Below are 18,719 nucleotides of genomic sequence, written 5' to 3'. Positions count from 1 at the left end.
AAATGGTGCAACCTTGATATCTACTTTAAAGTTTGGAATAATAATTATACTCCGTATAGTTACATGTCTGCGAGAAATAGGCTAGGAACCGACAACTGTGCGTTTGCATCATAAAGGCCACACCTTTGATACATTCAGGCTTAATTAATTTTTCGTTTTTTAAAACAAAAAGTAATTTAATTTTAAATTGAATTCGCTCAAAATTAATTAAACCCGATATGATTACGACTGCTTTGCAATCAGCTGATTGGTGGGTGGTGTTTTTTACGTGTGCGCAATATACAATATACTTTTATATATTTTATACTTTCGGCGTAAATCATTTTTTGTGTTATATTTTCATCGCGATAAAAGTTAAAACGTTTTTTTATGTCAGGCGCAAGTACATCTTTGTACGTGGAGCAATAATAATGATTGTAATTTATACCCCTATACTAATATATATGCACCTATATTATATATAACTGTATAATGTATATAGTGTAAGTCGCGGTGTTTCTGTATTCTGTATACGTTGCAATATTATAATTAAAATGCTGCAATGTTGGTTGGAGCATTACTGTGGTACATGTTTATATATATATATATATATATATATATATAAACAGATGAAAAGAAATGGGTCGTAAAAGAATGTTTCGAAAATGATTTATACTGCTTTCAGTCCCGGGGACCAAAATGGAACGGAATGTGAGATGTAAGTGGATAAGAGTCTATGGTATATATTTATACTTTACCTAAACTATATAATATATTATATTTTAGTTTAGTGTGTGTGAGTGAGTGTGTGTGTGTGTGTGTGTGTGCATAGCGTTCATCTGTTGAAAAATAAAAAAAATATGATAATACTATGATCCAATGCTTTTGGTTAGTACAGGAAATGCGTTCTTAAGTAATTATACAATTTACTTGCTTGGATATATTACATTATTAATGTATATATATCTAATTCCATTAGCCACCTTCGAAATAAATTCGAGCCTTGCAAACACGCCTCATAACTAGCTGCTGTAAATTAAGCACAGTGCTCTCACGTTTGTGACTGTATCATATAATATTTATTCTCGTGTAACATTTTTTTATAAAACAATATTTCCATCTCCGCTTAAAATTATCGATACAATAATTATTGTCATGAACTTTTATGTATTATATATTATAATATAATTCAACGAACTCATAAGAATGTGTGCACTATAAGTATGTGAGTACTTTAAAAAAAATTACAATACCCATATTATATTATAGTGTGGTACATCGACGTATTATGACTACGCGTATTATTAAACGCATGTATGTATATAAATAAATTTGGAGTATAAATATTACCTAGATAGATGTTATACTCAAGGTTCACATACATATTAATATATTAAAATTAAACATGTTTTTAAAATATAACAAAACTATTATAGGTATTATGTCGTTCGACTATTTTTATATAACTATTCTGCCAATAAATATTATATCCCATATTTTCATTAGGATATACAATATAGAATATTATATTATAGTTAATTGTAAGCAAATATAAATAAGTTTATACCCGTTTAAAATAAATAGTCTTGCTATTATACATTTGATAATTTAGAACTAAAGCCTAGTGAAATAATCTGATTACTGAGTAAATATAACACTTTATATAACACTTTATAGATATTAATCATGTAATCGAAAAATAAGTTTGAAGAATATATTTAAAAAAATATTTCATGAACATAATTTTTCTAATCTGCTTTTTTTTTTATCTTTTTATTTATTTGAAAGTTCTATACAATATGTTAAACGACTTTACAACAAAATAAAACGCATTGCATTTTTTTTTTAAAGTCTAAATTGTATAATATGTGTATAATATACACTGTAGTATATAATACAAACACATATAACATTTATCGATTTCATTGCATATAACTCTTATATACAAACAAAAAAAAAAAAAAAAAAACAAAATCCATTAAATTTACAGAATACATTTATGCAAACGAATAATAATAGTCGTTTTCATTACATTGCCACACACGAGTAAAAATTACAATGTAGTTCAAATTTCTAGAGAATATACGTCATATTATCATATACGGCGTAGTAGGTATTATTCGAATATATTTATAGTGGGTGGTACTTATATTCACTATTATAGGTATTGCGTGTAACAATGAGAATTATTTCTATATCATAATATACACAGCATAAACCTATAATACCGGGATAAGCCACGTATAGACTGTAGGCCGTATATATGACTTAAACTAATATACACCTGCAATAGTGTAGCTCATAATATATTATTGTAATAAAATCCATCCGTTTGTATCAGACAAAAGAAATATGTAAGCTCACGTTAAAATATTGTATGATGTAAATGAGCAGTATTATTGCATTGAATTCTCATTAATGAACAATGGAAAATAACATACATATAGCTGTATATATATATGAATACCAATAATTAATGTTATATACGATGTAGGCTATTTTCAAAAAATATTTGTTTTATATTCACTTATAAATGTAGAAAGTCTATACCTATAATGTAATACCGATAATTTAATCTTAAATATTTTTCAATTATTATTTTTTTCTATTTTAACACTTCGATATTTATGAAAATTAGGTATACAAATTTATAAAAACAAAATAACATTTAATAATAAGCTTATTTTAATGAAAAATATAGGACATGGTAGACAAATAAAAAAAGTCTCATTGAAATAAATACTGTATTATGTCACTTTTTAAGGATTTTCGATTTTTTCATGATATTTTTAATTTATATATTCAGCTTGCGTCGACATTAATGGTAAACTACAGAAAGTGAGTGGTGTGAACACGCAAAGTACGCGTGTTTTACTCCCGAATATTAAATTATATTTGTATATATAAATATATATAGGCAGATGGTACTTATGATTATATATTTTACTTAACCCTCTTCTTCACTACAAAGCTCGTTTTCCGTACACATGTATATACATAGCATATATCTAGCATAAAGTACAAATTATGCAAATAACTACCTATATATTATGCATATGATAATACAAAAAGGCATCTGCCATTATTTCACTAATGTTTTTCACCCGATTTTCTTTTTTCTTTACTTTTTTTTTTATGACGGGATGTTATTATTTGTCGTTACTTAGCCGAAGAATTTACGGCACTATGCGGTGTCATAATATATATACGCACAAAACTTTTCCCATTATATACGCTCACGCGGCTTACGTGCCACGTCCTATCGTTATTGCCGCCATTATACGAGACGTAAAGGGAAAGAGAAAGAAAGATGTAAAAAACTTAAAATATTATACTAGAAGGGAACTTTGACCGTATAACAAACCGCCAGCCCTTTACTACATGAAAAGTTTTCGCATACTATGTCGCGTCTTTAAACCGCCCTTTATTTATTTATTTTTTTTTTTGACGACCGCATTATTTTGTACATATAAAACAACAAATAATATAAAACACGCGTGCATTTTTAGTGTTCACCTCCTATATAATTATATTTCCTTCGGCGCCCGCTGAGCGGTTATGGCGCATTATTTCACTTTATATTTACCTGTTGTTGTGTGAAACGCGAATACATAATATATTAATATGCATATAAAACCAAAGTATGAATAATTACTCTACGTTAGGTGATGTGCTTAATAAATAAATCGTAGTATTATGTTAACCGCGAGAGAAAAATGTTGTGAATTTTATATTATCTAAACCGTACATGTTGTATATATATATGTGTGTGTTTTTTTTCTTAGTTAAAATGTATATATGTTCTTAACTTTAACTAGTTCTATGTATTAAAAATTAGATTATATAACTTGGATTTTTTTTTATAATAGCTAACTTCTTCTTGAAACTGCGATATCATCATCTCCAGTCTATTTCTTAAACGCTAAATATTGTTTACTATATAAAATCCTATCCATATATTGTCTCATATTTAATTATATTATTTATTAATAAACTAACATAGAGTAATACTACGATAATATTAATGAAATTCTGTCATTACATTTATGGATAATAGTCACGACTTGTAATAATATCTTTACAAGCATATTTATATTTATGACGATAATACTGCCGTGTATAGAGTTATTTGGTTATAAACCTACAGTTTTAGTAAAAATTATATCTAACCAGCTTCTCTGTTTGTATATATTTATTTATTAATGTATATTTACAAGTATATAAAAATAAAATCAGGTAGATGAGATTAATTTAGTTAATTATTACATTAATTATTAAATACAATTTTTTATAAGTAATATGTACAATTCTTTTAGTTTATATCTGCACTTAATATAATATATTGTTTTGTGATTATTTTAAAATAATTTAAGATTATTATAAAATTATTATTATAGATATTGTATAATTATGTATTTATAACGATTGAGAGACGTTTTGAACTCCAATAATTTTCGATGTGAAATGTTTAAGGTTCAAAAATAAAAATAATTAACATCAGTCACAAGAGCTACAAATTAAAAAAATAATTAATTTTTTAAACTTTAAAAATACAGTATAACTTTAATCAAAATAAGTGCTTAGGATGTAAAATATCTACTATAAAAGTTGTGAATAAGGGATGTCACCCACACGTACATTCTCACTCCTAGCACTGCACTTATCTACGCGTATATAAAGATACAATAGTTATGCGCTTTAATAAATAAATATGATACAAATTATTTTATTACAAAACTAATATCTTATAAACTTAATATTTATTAACGAGCGTTGTTTACAAATAAAAAAAAAAACTCAAATAATATTATATTATCCTGTATATATTATATATTATAGCACTTTACCTAATCATTCTAATAAGTGTCTATAGGCTTCTACTTGTAAACATGGCCTCTGTAACGATTTTATAAGTCTTGTATTTTATAATAGGTAGGAACTTTATACTCTATAATATTATGTTAATTGTAATTATGTGGGCCGCAATTCTTGGTAGGTAGTAGGTATATACACATATTTATATTATTTATATAGTTTACGTGTGCTATGGTTTTGTACAAGTAATGAAAGATAAATGTAGGTATAAATATAATTTATAGGATGCACATTTATTATGAAAACCTCTGTCGTATTCACATACTCATTTCTTGATCATTATATTATTTTCATGTACATACAATAGTTATGTATACAAAACTAAATAGTTTTTCAGTGGTACAATATTTTTATATATTTTTATGTATACGGCAAAATTTAGGTAAATAAACACTGTACATTGCAGCTGATAATATTATATATATATATATATATATAAAATTATACGGATAAACATTTTAGAAACATAAATATATTTATATACAAATTAAATTCCAACGATAAATCATGAGTATATAGTACCCGTGTATTATGCATATATATATATAGAGTGTAATAGAAATAACTATCAGATATGATTAACTAGGCACGAAATATTATTTTAGGTTATTATTAATTATAAATTAACAAAAACTAAATATTGATAGAAATATAATGTATTAAATATATAGGTTAATTACATTTCTTAGCTATTTTTATTATACGCTCTATATACCATTTTAGTTTTATTTTTATAAAATTGCGGTTAATACAATTTTCATTATATTGGTTGATGATAATTTGCTGTACCTATTTAATATTATTATTTTAAAATTTGAATAAAAAAAAAAAAAAATTAAAGGATAGCGAATAGCTAATGGTACATAAAATATTAAAATTTACATAGTTATATAATTTCGGAACATGGGCTTTGAGGACGCTTATGCTTCTATAGAATGGATATTGGATATATTACGTACATAGAGTGTTCTGCTTTATATCGTATTACAAAAATGAAGATTTTTATGTTAATATTATTTTTTATAGTTATCCATAAGTATTTTTACATGGAAAAATTTATAAATATATGAAAGTAGGTACAGCAAAAAAATATTTCTGAAGGTGATATAGAGTGTATTTTTATGTAAAATTATCTCTAAACTGAATTTATATAGATGTATAATGCTTATTTTATTAAGAATTATTTCATAAAGTTGTATGTTATAAATATATAACCTTGTACCTACCTATACATTATTATACATTAATATCTATATGTGTATATTACCTTTATATTATTATGTATTTTAATTAAAATTATTTATTGAATTTAAAATTTAAAAAAACTATTTATTTATTCGAACAAATATTATAGTTTTAGATATGGTTAATCCATAAAGTATAATAATTATAGTATATATAGGTAGGTATACACGATTCTATGCCATTGGTATATAATTGTTTAAATTTTGTTCGCATAAATATTTTACGCATTTGCAGTAAAAAAAAAATACTAATGTAAATTATTTATTACTTATATAAACGAATAAACGTCTGATTGACGTGTACCTATGGTGTATGTATAAAAATAAAACCATAAAAAGAAAACGAGAACTTAAATATACATATTATACTGCAGTATATACAGCCTACGAGAATTCAAATATTTCTTATATTGCAGCGTATAAATCTAAACCTATACTTGTATATAGTATATCTATATGTATAGTGTATTGATAATGTATTATAATTTATATTTCTCATGGTGGAGATTAAATTATCATATTATATGATTTAAAAATATGTCTATTATTTTAAATATATTAACTATTATCAATTGGTATATTAATGTGAACACTAGCTGTGTAAGCATATATTATTATGTACCCGTGTATAATAACATAATATACTTTCGATTTCATATTTCATATTTTTATCAGCATAGGTATAATAATTATATCAACTTAGTTAAATAAATCATAAACCTATATAAAGTTTTGCTCCAGCGTATATGTTGTTAAAATCACGCGTAATACAATTTTATAACCTACGAATTTTTACGACGCTCAAATCCAAACCATTTCCATTATAACCATTTTCATACAGATATACGTATTGATACACCTATATGGCTATATATTATGTTTATATAAGAAAACCTAATTATTGAATTATGGTAAACTGTTATTGAATAAATAATTTTAACACATTGATACTTTTTTGTTTATATTATATACTACCCATATGTCACGATATCACCGTTTTACAAAGTTTTGATGTACCTACATTATGTATAGTCGTATATACCAACCATATACAATATTATTGCAAAATTATTGTTAAAATGTTTGTTTACGTTTGAATACAAGTGTTTTCACGGATAGCTTTGGTTTTATAATGTGTCGGCGATACCTATAAAAAAGTAACTATATAATATTTACACTATTAAAATAACATATCATATAGCCTAATGATTGTATGCGTGATTTTTGATGTATATGCTTATGACTGTTTGAATAATATTGAAATAGATAATTTAACGTAATGTTAAAGCGTAAAGATTATACATGTACAGGATCGCGTACAAGGAGTAAATTTAATTTTTTTTTGTTTTTTGTAAACAATTATAAGCGCGTCGTCGGCGATGCCAGCCGTGAAAATAATAGTAACAATTGCCGCGACGCGCGCGCGACCACGCGAGCAGCGACGTCATTGGCGGGCAGCCATCTTGGACCGCAGGCGCCCAGTTCGGGTGGCAGCCAGCCGGTCGCGGACTCGCCCGTTTTCGACGATAATAATAATATCTTCATTAGAACGACCCCGACCACCGGCAGTCCGACGACCACGGCGACCGCACAACCCCAAGAATATAAAAAAATCGCGCGCGCACGTATCGTTTTCGAATTATAATTATTACATTTTTTTTTCTTTTTTTTTTAAACTTAAACCGCCCAATTTCCGGGTGTCCCGCGGTTTCATCGAAATTCCACATCATTGTCACCGACATCGCGGGACAGTCAACTCGGTCCGCCGCAGCTTAGGTATACTGTTTAAGTGCTTAAATATAAAATATTCACGTATGCGTACGCTGTACGCCTATTCGGTATTACACGCTATCCATATAGTCACCAGCCGTGTATTTACACCGTACGTTGTACGGAATTCATAGTTGATGCGACACGACATTATAACGTTCGAAAAACTTATTCGTTTCACTGCCGAGTCGAGCACGCGTGTGCACGGGAGAACGCAACAAAAGCACAATCGCGCACATACGCGGATATAAGCACACACGCAAACACACATTTCCACAAATACACACAATATATTGGATTCCGCGGGTCACGTACATAATAAAAACGATCGCTGTTTCGTCACACGACACGTGTGACTGCGTGCAGGTTACACGCACGTGATCACGCCGCGCGTTCTCCGACTTGCACTGGCAGCTATGCGCGGAATACGCCCGGCATAGGTATTTAGGCGTATACGCTGTTCGTAAAGGTATAAACCTTGCACCTAAGCCTATATACTGCCCGTCGTTGTCACACCGTGCAAGACCACTGCAGTTACCGTGATATTGTTCATCCGCACCGTTCGTCATTATGTCGCCGTCACGTAAGTCTTTATTTTCCATCATATTATAAATGATATTGTATAACTATATAATACTAATAGGTATAATATTATATATCATGGTAAATCAACGTTTACGTTAAATATGCATATTTTGTGGTAGTCGTTAGTTCCATTTATAGTTTATATACCTACCTATATTAATATTTACTTATAGTTATTCATAATAACGGTATACAAAATGATTCTGTACTATATAGTAGATAATATACGCGTTTTTTCATCTGTTTTTCGACCAAGAATAGTGATTTCATTTTTATTATATAAGACATAGAGTACTTTTTCGAACTTTAAACAACATTTGATTTTGCAGTAGAAATTTATTTGAAAAAACAGAAATAATAATCAATTTAAAAACAATTATTTCAAAATCACTTTAACCTTTTATTGAAACCTGGTTTAAAAAATGAGGAGTTAAAATTAACGAGAACATGTTTATTTACTGTAACTTCACTTTCTGAAAGAGTGTATGCCAAGCACTGTCTCTCAATAATTAATTATCACCTGTAGACAAATGTATAAGATATCTTGGTATTCACATCGACCGCTGTCTTACCTAACTACCACATAGGTAGCTTTAATTAAAAACTAATTTTGATTTCTAAATAATCGTATACGCTTCTTTCGTCCTTTACTAACTTCCAAAAATATAAAACTACCATATGAATTATTAATTTAAAAATTACTGCACAAACCCATTTGAATATATGGCATCCAGCTCTGGGGCTCAGCAAAAATTTCTAATACTAATCGTATCCAAAGAATCCAATCAAAAATTCTTTGTACCATTTTAAAAGCTCTATTCTATGTCTTAAATAAATCCCTTCACTCCAACTTAAGAATATTTACTGTCAACAAATTAGCCAAACTATATTATAAACGCTTCAATAATGATTAAACCATCACCTCAATCTACTTATTTCTTAACTCGTATTCATAACCATACCTAATAATTCTCAAAAGAGATTAAAAAGGCAGTGGTGTTGTGACCTGTTGATATCAGTAATTGATGAATATCAATTACATAATATATTAGTTATTAAAAAAAAAAAAAATTTAAATATAAATGCCTATAAGATAACAATAACTTTATGATGACGAAGTACCTCCACTGGGAGGTTTTTTCACTCTGTATTTTCCGTGATGTATACAAAATTATATCAATTAAGTTAATTATTCAATTATTGTAACAGATTGCTTGATAAAAAATTAATGTTATATAAAAAAAAACAATTGTTAAACTGCTGTAACGGTTATTCAAATACAAATTATAATACAAAAAATATATTTTTATATATATTTTTAGACGTATAGTGTAAGCAATATTAATTGTTAGTTTTAATATTTTAAAAATTAAATAATAAAATTTGTTTGAATATACATTACTATGATGAACCGATTTATTAACTATTGTTATATAGATTAATACTACAATAGCTAATGTGGGTGGGTCTAGAGATTTTCTTTGATTAAATTATTTAAGTTGCGTGATTCATCACATCGTTAACACTATTCTTTTAAAAAGGTTGTATTTACTGTTTACATATAGGTATTTCCGTTTTCCGACAGAGCAATTCTTGCCTATTATCATCATAACTGTTTTTCACTAAAAGCACCAAAGGTTATCTTCCAATTTCCAAAAAAAAAAAAAAAAAAAAATTAAATAATAAATTATTCAAAAAGCTTTATTGAGTCCAAATTTATCAAATTGTAATAATTAAGATGTACGCGCCTTATCTTGTGTCATAAATATCGATCAAAAACATAATAAATATCATTAACATTTTATCTTACTACTATTGCTCATAAAGTTAATGCATTTTCTAACGTACACTCTATACACTCTATTATACATTTAGTTAAATTTATATTTGATACTCGGCACATTTAAGTATTATCATAACATAAGTATTATGGTTGTGTAAAAGTCAATAAAACCGGAGTTTAAAAATTATTTTTAAATGTATTATGAATAGTTAACGTTACAGTAAGCTTAGCATGAAATAATGCATTAATTATAAAACTAAATAAAAAGTTTACATTAAACAAAATTAATGATTATAAACAATACAAGTTTATTTATAAAAAAAACTTAATTTTATAAAAATTACAAAAATTTTAAGTTACTATGCTAAAAAGAGATTTTTTACAAACTCAAATTTAATTCAATGTTCACGAATGTATTTTTTAAATGTATTCTTCATTTTTTATTTGTTTTAAATTAATAATATTTCATAAAGTTTTTGATTCATTCTCACTTGTCATTTTACAATATATACAAGTTTATATTTTATTTATCAAGTATTGAACCTGCGTATAAATTGAGAGTGAGCTTTCATAAGCAACGGGTTTTGTCTATGATAAAATAATAATAATACATCCCACAATTTTTAACTAATATTAGGAGTTTTTAAAAAATATCTAAAATAATTTATGAATTTTTTTTGGTGAAAATTGAAAGATAACCTTTGACGGAAAACAGCCATAGTAATGATGGGCGAGGGTTATTTTAGTGAAAAACGGCCACGCCTTTATAGATTGTATATCTATTTAATTCATAAAGATGATTAATAAGGCAAATGACCTATGAGACAAATTTAATATCTCTCTGATGAGCTCTAACTTAGTAAGTTCTGTCACACTCTCACGTAGACAAATTCACTTACCACCTACTCTTCACTTTATTTTTTTTTATTAGTATGATTATATCGTATTTTACTGGCCATTGTATAGATTATGATATGGGTTTATGATATACAATACTTTTAATTATTATTTACTTACATCTATAAATTCTAAAATATTTCAATTTAAATATTTCCTAATAAATTGGATAAGTTGTAGTTAGGTTTATTATAATGTGTATTATTACCAATGTATATTGCCTTTTTTATTTATCCATTTTAAATTTTTTTTTTTTTTGGTTTTCTTTTATTATTTATACAGTATTGTAATAGTAATTATTTTAGAGTTCTTGGGCAGATACTGGTAGACATTTAAACATATTTAAAATATTGATTTTAATTTTTTTTTCGATTTTGTGTTAAATGGATTACATTTTTTTTTATAAAATTAAAATATTATTTATTTTAAATTTTATTCTTTTTACAATGACAACACTAATTTTAATTTAGTACTCCAAAGTAGAAAATGTATACATATTATACAAATTATCGAAGTAAATATTTATAGTTAGAACTTTACAAGTACCTATATATGAATAAAGTTTCGATGAGCTCTACAGTTTAGAGTAGTCAGTACCAATATTTTGTGCCTTAATTATGTCAAGCAGCTTATCGCAATTTATGTACCTATATGGTAGTAATATAAATATTTTATATCTGAACATAGATTATAAAATTACGCTATGATAAAATTAAAACTTTTAGATTTTTATAATGAAATATTTGTGCAGGATATTTTCTATTTTTCCGCAAATTAAATTTACGTGAATATCAAAAAGTGTAAAAACATCTTCTTGATAACTTTCTTTTAGTGCGTACTACTTATGTTTATATCTAACATGTATTCTCGTTTATATATATGTATATACCTATATAGTTTTAAATTTGTGTTAGGATTAATTTGAATTGTCTTTAATGCCTTATTCGATTATGATCAGTATCTAGCCATATGTAGATGATATTAATATTTAAAAAAATATTTTATGTATCTTATAATAACCTATTTGTGTCTTAAGGATGCTTATTGCTTATATATATATATTATTTATATAATATATCATTTTTATTAAACATAATATGCAAACTGCAGTATAAGTTACCTGGACGGTATTCTATCGAATATACAATAACAATAATTTGTTAAAAACATTAATTGTGTTATCAATCATTAAGATTATAATATTTTTAAATAAATACATATTTTACTAGTCTACAAAAATTTGAAAAAATCTGCTATTGGTACTTACCTATACCCACTCCGTCACACGAACCGCGCACTGACGACAGCAGTGAACTGACTAGCATCAACGTCGCATAAACGGAATATCTTATAATATTATTGTGATTGCGCGAATTGGGCTTGTACCTATATATATTTATAGTCACGTCCTTTTACGCAAGTCAAGAGAATAAACGTTGTACCTTTTTTTTCATTTCAATATACCATCATTATACATTGTCTGTTTTCAAGGTCTGATGCAAGGACAAGTATTTTTGTCACGGCGTGATCACCCTTATCATTGCGGGGGTCCTTTAGATATATATACATAAACACACGTGTATTTAAATTTATATTATATTATTATACACTGCAGACGTGCACTATTTAGGTACACGGAAGCAAATAGCTATAGCAGGGTTTCCTTAAACACACGGCGTTGGAGGTCATATTATATTGTTATATTTATATATATATGTATGTGTGTACATGTGTATATATGTATATGTATACCCGTCACACACCCCTTAAGGATCGTCCTTTATGGAGGCCATTTGTATAAAACTGGCGGCCATAAAAACCATGCTCTTGCATGCCGTCACTATGTTGCGCGTCTGGTAGGGGCGACTCGAAATAATCGCCTTCTTCGCCATACGCGAGTCTGTAATCGAACTCCTTCGATGGCGTTGTTAATGAGAAAAAAATTAACGCTAGACGATAAGCACGCGTAATTTATATGAAATACGTGTTTATATATGAATAGTAGTCGAGTGCATCACTGTGGCATTTTATACTAATGTACATAGAAATAATTATAATATTTATGCTATTGGATGATTTTGTTGAATAATAGTTAGATTTAGGTTTATAAAGAAAGGTATATTTCGCGATAAATTATATTTAATGGGATTCATATTCAATTTTTATAACTATAATAGAATTATGCAATAAATGTACTCAATAAGAATAAATACAACAATGCTATTGTTAGTATAAATCAGTGGCGGCTCGTCAGGAAGACAAGTGAGGCTTAGCCTCACTTAACTATTGTAAAGGAAAAGGAGATATAAACTATAATTATAGTTAGCTTTAAGAATATTATATTCAATAATATATTAAACATTTTAAAATACAAAAGTTTTTTTGTTATTATATATTATTTTAATGACAAAACAAATTTATTTTGTCGTGTATAATATTAATTATCATAGTAGATAGGTAATGATAATAATACTTCGTCACTATTATCAAAAATCATGACTAAGATTTTCATAGAACGATAAAGTAATCTTGACGAAAGCCAAAAAGTTCTGAGAGGCTAGTAATATTTAGCCTTAGACGAGCTGGATGGCCCTACGGTTATAAATTTATAAAATATATCATGGTAGAGGGGAAAGCCAGAATTTCATTAAGAAATGAGGATGAACGATACGGGCCTCAGAGTTTGTCAACACTCCATTAGACATTTTTTCAAAGTGACATAACTTGCACTAATAGAAATAGGAACAGCATTTTTTTATTTTTTTATAGTTGACTTTATTTTAATATTTAATATAAATAATATATGCTTTATTCGTGGTTAATTACTTATATTTTAAAGGTTAAATTTAAATATTAATTGAATTATTGTGAAAGTTAACTTGAAACTCATTTTTATATTTTAACAGCATTTTTTTCTCCCATACATTTTGAAAATATCTGCCTTACCGCTCATACGATTCACGAGCCGCCACTGATATAAATATATACTTATATATACGTAGTATCATAACTTAAGTTAAATGTTACGCGATTTGTGGTTTACCAAGAAATAAATAATATATGAGTATAAACATTTAATGAATTACGCATGAATTAACCTATTTTACGAACACACTCCACAGCTTAATATATTATCTGTGGCGAGGCAAGTATATTTAAAACCCTATGCATAGTATTTAAACAATTGTTCACTTATAATACTCTTCTGGAAATTAATATATAATTTAAAATAGTAAAGCAATTTAGAATTTATATAATAGAACACAGGTAATCAACAATTTAATATAAAAAAATACTATGGTAATTAAGTATACACTTATCCATACAAATTTTAATTTTTAAATTCAAGATAATTTTCTAGGGCTAAGTAATTGCATTAGTCAAACGCCATTCACTGCATTAACTGCCTATCATTTTATATAGTAATTAGTAATTCATTAAGCTTGAAAATTATAGGATTACTTATAAGTCGAGTTGGTATATAAATATATTATATACACATATGTATTAATTGAGCCAGTAATTTTTTACATTCAAAATATTACAAAATTATTTTGAATAAAAAAAAAATATTTGACATAAAAATGTCTTTTGACAGTAAATGTATCTTAAATACGTTAAGCGTTTTTTTCATTTACTCATTACAATATTTACTTATAAATAATTATAGTTTTGAACTTTTTTGTATTTGATATATTTTTTTCGAGTAGTAAGTAAATTGATACTAATGAATGTATTTGTGTACAGATTAATAACTCTATCCATCTATTTTTTGTGCTGGTAGTATCTATTAAGTCTAAATAATAGTAATGTCATACATTTTTGTCTGCAGCGATAACAATATTTGATATATTTAACTAACTTATAATATTTATAGGAATGTACATAACTTTACAATTTGCACACTACCTATAGGTACATATATACACAGTTGTATATTTTACATACTTAAATATAAATGTAAATCGATCAATAAATTTAATAAACTTATAAATATTCAAGTATTCGATGTATAACCTATTGTCATTTATAAGTATCTATTTTAATTTGATTACATATCAATGTGGTCATAATATTAATGACAGTTAAAAAATTCGTATCCATTTTCATATGTAACTATGCTAATAAATTTGATTAGGTAAAATCTATTCCTCTATAATATTGATAAATATTTACGTATTTAAAGAGATATTTTTATAACACTACTATAGTCAATTAATTATCCATAGAATAATTTATTACCTATATAAAGCATTTAAATACCTATAAAATATAATATAATATAATTAAATTTATTTATGCTTTGAAAATGAAAAATATAAAACATAATATAGGTAATAGATTGGTATTTATAAATATATACCTGTACATGCATTGTACAAAATAAATCGTATTGAACATAAAATTAAAATGGTTAAATAAAATCAGTCATTGTTGTAACGTCTATTGTTTACGTGTGAAGACTTTAAAAAAATAAAATAAAATCTTTGTTGAATAACTGACTTATATTATTTTTTATAGTTTAGCGTGCTAATAAAATTTCAAAAACAATATCATACGTATTTTTATTTGCGAGTGTATAAGTATAAAGCCCTTAAAATAATTTGCTATTTTAAAAATGCTCTTTATGAAAGAATAATAATAGTGTAATATTACGCAAAACGCTTGCTGATATTTGTCATACCAGCTGGCCAAACCGATAAATATCACACGTGTAAGTACTTAATTCAATATAAAACTCAAAATGAATAAACATGTTTAATGTGTTTCTAAGTGTTTAATAAAAAAAAATAAATAAATAAAAAAAAAACAGAACACAGTTTTATTTACTATCATTGTTTGTATATAAAATATTAATAATAATACTATTATCGTTTAAAATTCATCGAATGAACCCGTTAACGAACCGTTTAAGAGATTTTTCTTTTACTATTTAGTAGTATTTGTATAGTATTAATTATTAGTAATAAATAGACTAATGGGCAATAACTGTACATCGTTTAATATTTATTATACCATTTTAAATACGCAATAAAACACATAATGTTTTTTAGTGTTCTTGTTTTGTAATATTTATGTGTATATATACTATAAAGCTGGTGGTTAAAGTTGATTATCATAATCGTTCATTCATATTATATAAATTATATTTTCATTTGGTTTCATTGATAAAAGTGTGAAATATTGTAATAGTACGGAATAGTTTTTGTTTGACCGCTGCAAATAAAAATGTATGATTTAGTAATTTATTATTTGGTATCGTCTAAATATGCATCTGTAAACAGTTAATGAAGTAATAAATACGCGTAATTGATTTGTATACGAATATTAATTGAATCAATACAATATCTATAGAAAATAAAAATGAAACAAATTCTATATTTAAATAATATTTACTGATTATTTTTCGCATAAAACACAAACAGGAAATATCATGTTAAGTTTTATAAACTACCAGTATAAGTTTAATATAATATATTTAAAACTTATTTACTTATATATTACATCATATAATACAAATATCATCTCGACGGTGCATCGTATAGTTTAAGTGATGCTATACTTGTAGATATTATAAAGGATTGATGTAGTTGATCATATCATTTTATTATATATAAATTGTTATTATAATTTATAAATTATAATACTTCATTCAGTCGTACTAGTTGAGCGTATGTTATGTAATTCTTCACACTTCTTTGTTAATATACCTATTTAGGTTATTGTTGTTAAATAATTTGAATTTATGAATTTTTTTCATTATTCGCCACTTTGAACTTTTAAGTCTTATATATATTATGCGTTTACAATGACACCATCGTTGCTGTAGCTGCTATAGATATATTTGTTAAGGAAAACCGTATTTTTTATTATTCTTCAGATAGCGACCCTAAGGAAATACGCGTAGTGATTAAAGATCAATTTTATATTCTATTCTTCTCGTCGGTAACGATTATTTATCAAAGGCAATATGCTTATTTTATATTATATAAAATATTTTATTTTGTGGGTTGGTGTGGCGCGTTGTCTGCTACCAGTCGCGGAATGCGACTGATAGTAAGTAACGGCCATAGCTACTAGTTCCCGGATGGGTGACCACTCGGGATCATAGTGGTTAAAAACCTTGCCACACATACACGTGTTTGCTATCAACCGTAACAATCGTAAAAATACAACCTACCATACCAACCTTACCCCTTACCATAATTCATAACCCCTACAAACAGCTAATGGCCCTAGTTGCCGGGCTTAAGTTCAATAAAAAAAAAAAAAAAAAAAAATATTTTAAGCTTTTCACTATCATAATAAAAATACAAATGTAGGTATATTATATTAACTAACAACTAGCTGTATCTATATAATCTGTATACCATAAATTACCTACGTCCAAACAAGAAATGACGTTGACCCATAATATTTAATGTGATATATATTATAATATCTTAATGTATTCACTCACACCTATATATATAGAATACCGCATCCAATAAATGATAGGTATATAAATGATAAAACATATTATTATATTATCTCGAGAATTTCACTATTTGACCACCAACATTTTAGAGGTCATAGCTCATTTTAATAAATGGCTAATTTATATTGACATTACATATATATATATATATATATATATATATACTATTGATTAGGTCTATATTGCAGATAAATATCGAGTTTTACAACTAATTAACTCGAATAATCTTTAATTATTAATAATATGTAGTGTATTATACTGATTACGATGCTGTTGTGTATTCTAGTAAGAATAAAATAAATAAATAAAATAATAAGATTATTATTCATTAGTGTTTTAAATTCAAAATTATACGTACACCGCAGGTGTAGCGAATAATATTTAATTGGTAGGTAAATATACTTATATAGATATACACAACGTAGTTGTGATGTATGTAGATCCAACAATTCCGTAATTGAATAAAAAAGATCTTTTATTATTTAATTTTGTTTTGTTCTACATTGTTTACGTGTTTATTTACACTAATATTATAAAGTTGATTAAAAATTAGAATAACAAATTTTGTTTTACAAATTTTTGTCTGACTTTTACATTCACATAATAATAAACTATTAAATTCCTGTACTATGTTAAATTTTTATTTATAGTTTTAAATGTTTGTGTTTTATTCATTTACAGTACTCGCATTGATTTGTACTTTAATATATTTATTTGTTAATTCAAAATACAATTTTAATTTAAAAAAATATTATTTAATTATTTAATTTCATAAATTTAACTATACTCGTATTCATACATTAGACTTAAAGAAATTGAAATTGTAATTAATATAGTACGCTATTAAAACTTAAAATAAAACTTATATGCATCATATTAAAAACATGTTTATGCGGTTAATAAGAGATTATTTTTAATTACACGAATTATTATAATTTTCGTTCCAGTATAATACGCACGTGTATAATATTATAAAGTAAGGTTGTTTTAAAAACCGTATACATATATGATTCGTAGCATAATATTATAATATATTATAATTCAAGTTGGTGTAATATATTTATCATGAATTTCGGCCGTCCAACACAACGCGTAGTAGGCGGTTCAA

General features: G+C 26.1%; 1 protein-coding gene across 1 annotated transcript in view; it reads left to right on the top strand.

Moving 5' to 3' along the window:
* Positions 1-7,701: 7,701 nt before the first annotated feature.
* Positions 7,702-18,719, top strand: part of LOC112594397 (homeobox protein abdominal-A homolog) — a 75,138-nt gene continuing 64,120 nt past the window's right edge. The window contains exon 1 of the mRNA XM_025339163.1: positions 7,702-8,451. The gene's annotated coding sequence lies outside the window, so the exon portion shown is untranslated. The remainder of the gene's footprint in view (positions 8,452-18,719) is intronic.

Source organism: Melanaphis sacchari, unplaced genomic scaffold, assembly GCF_002803265.2.
Source record: "Melanaphis sacchari strain LSU unplaced genomic scaffold, SCAv2.0 Contig0_pilon_pilon, whole genome shotgun sequence".
NCBI classification, from domain to species: Eukaryota; Metazoa; Arthropoda; class Insecta; order Hemiptera; family Aphididae; genus Melanaphis; species Melanaphis sacchari.
The sequence above is the reverse complement of the archived record's forward strand: the minus strand, read 5'-3'. Positions and strand labels throughout refer to the sequence as shown.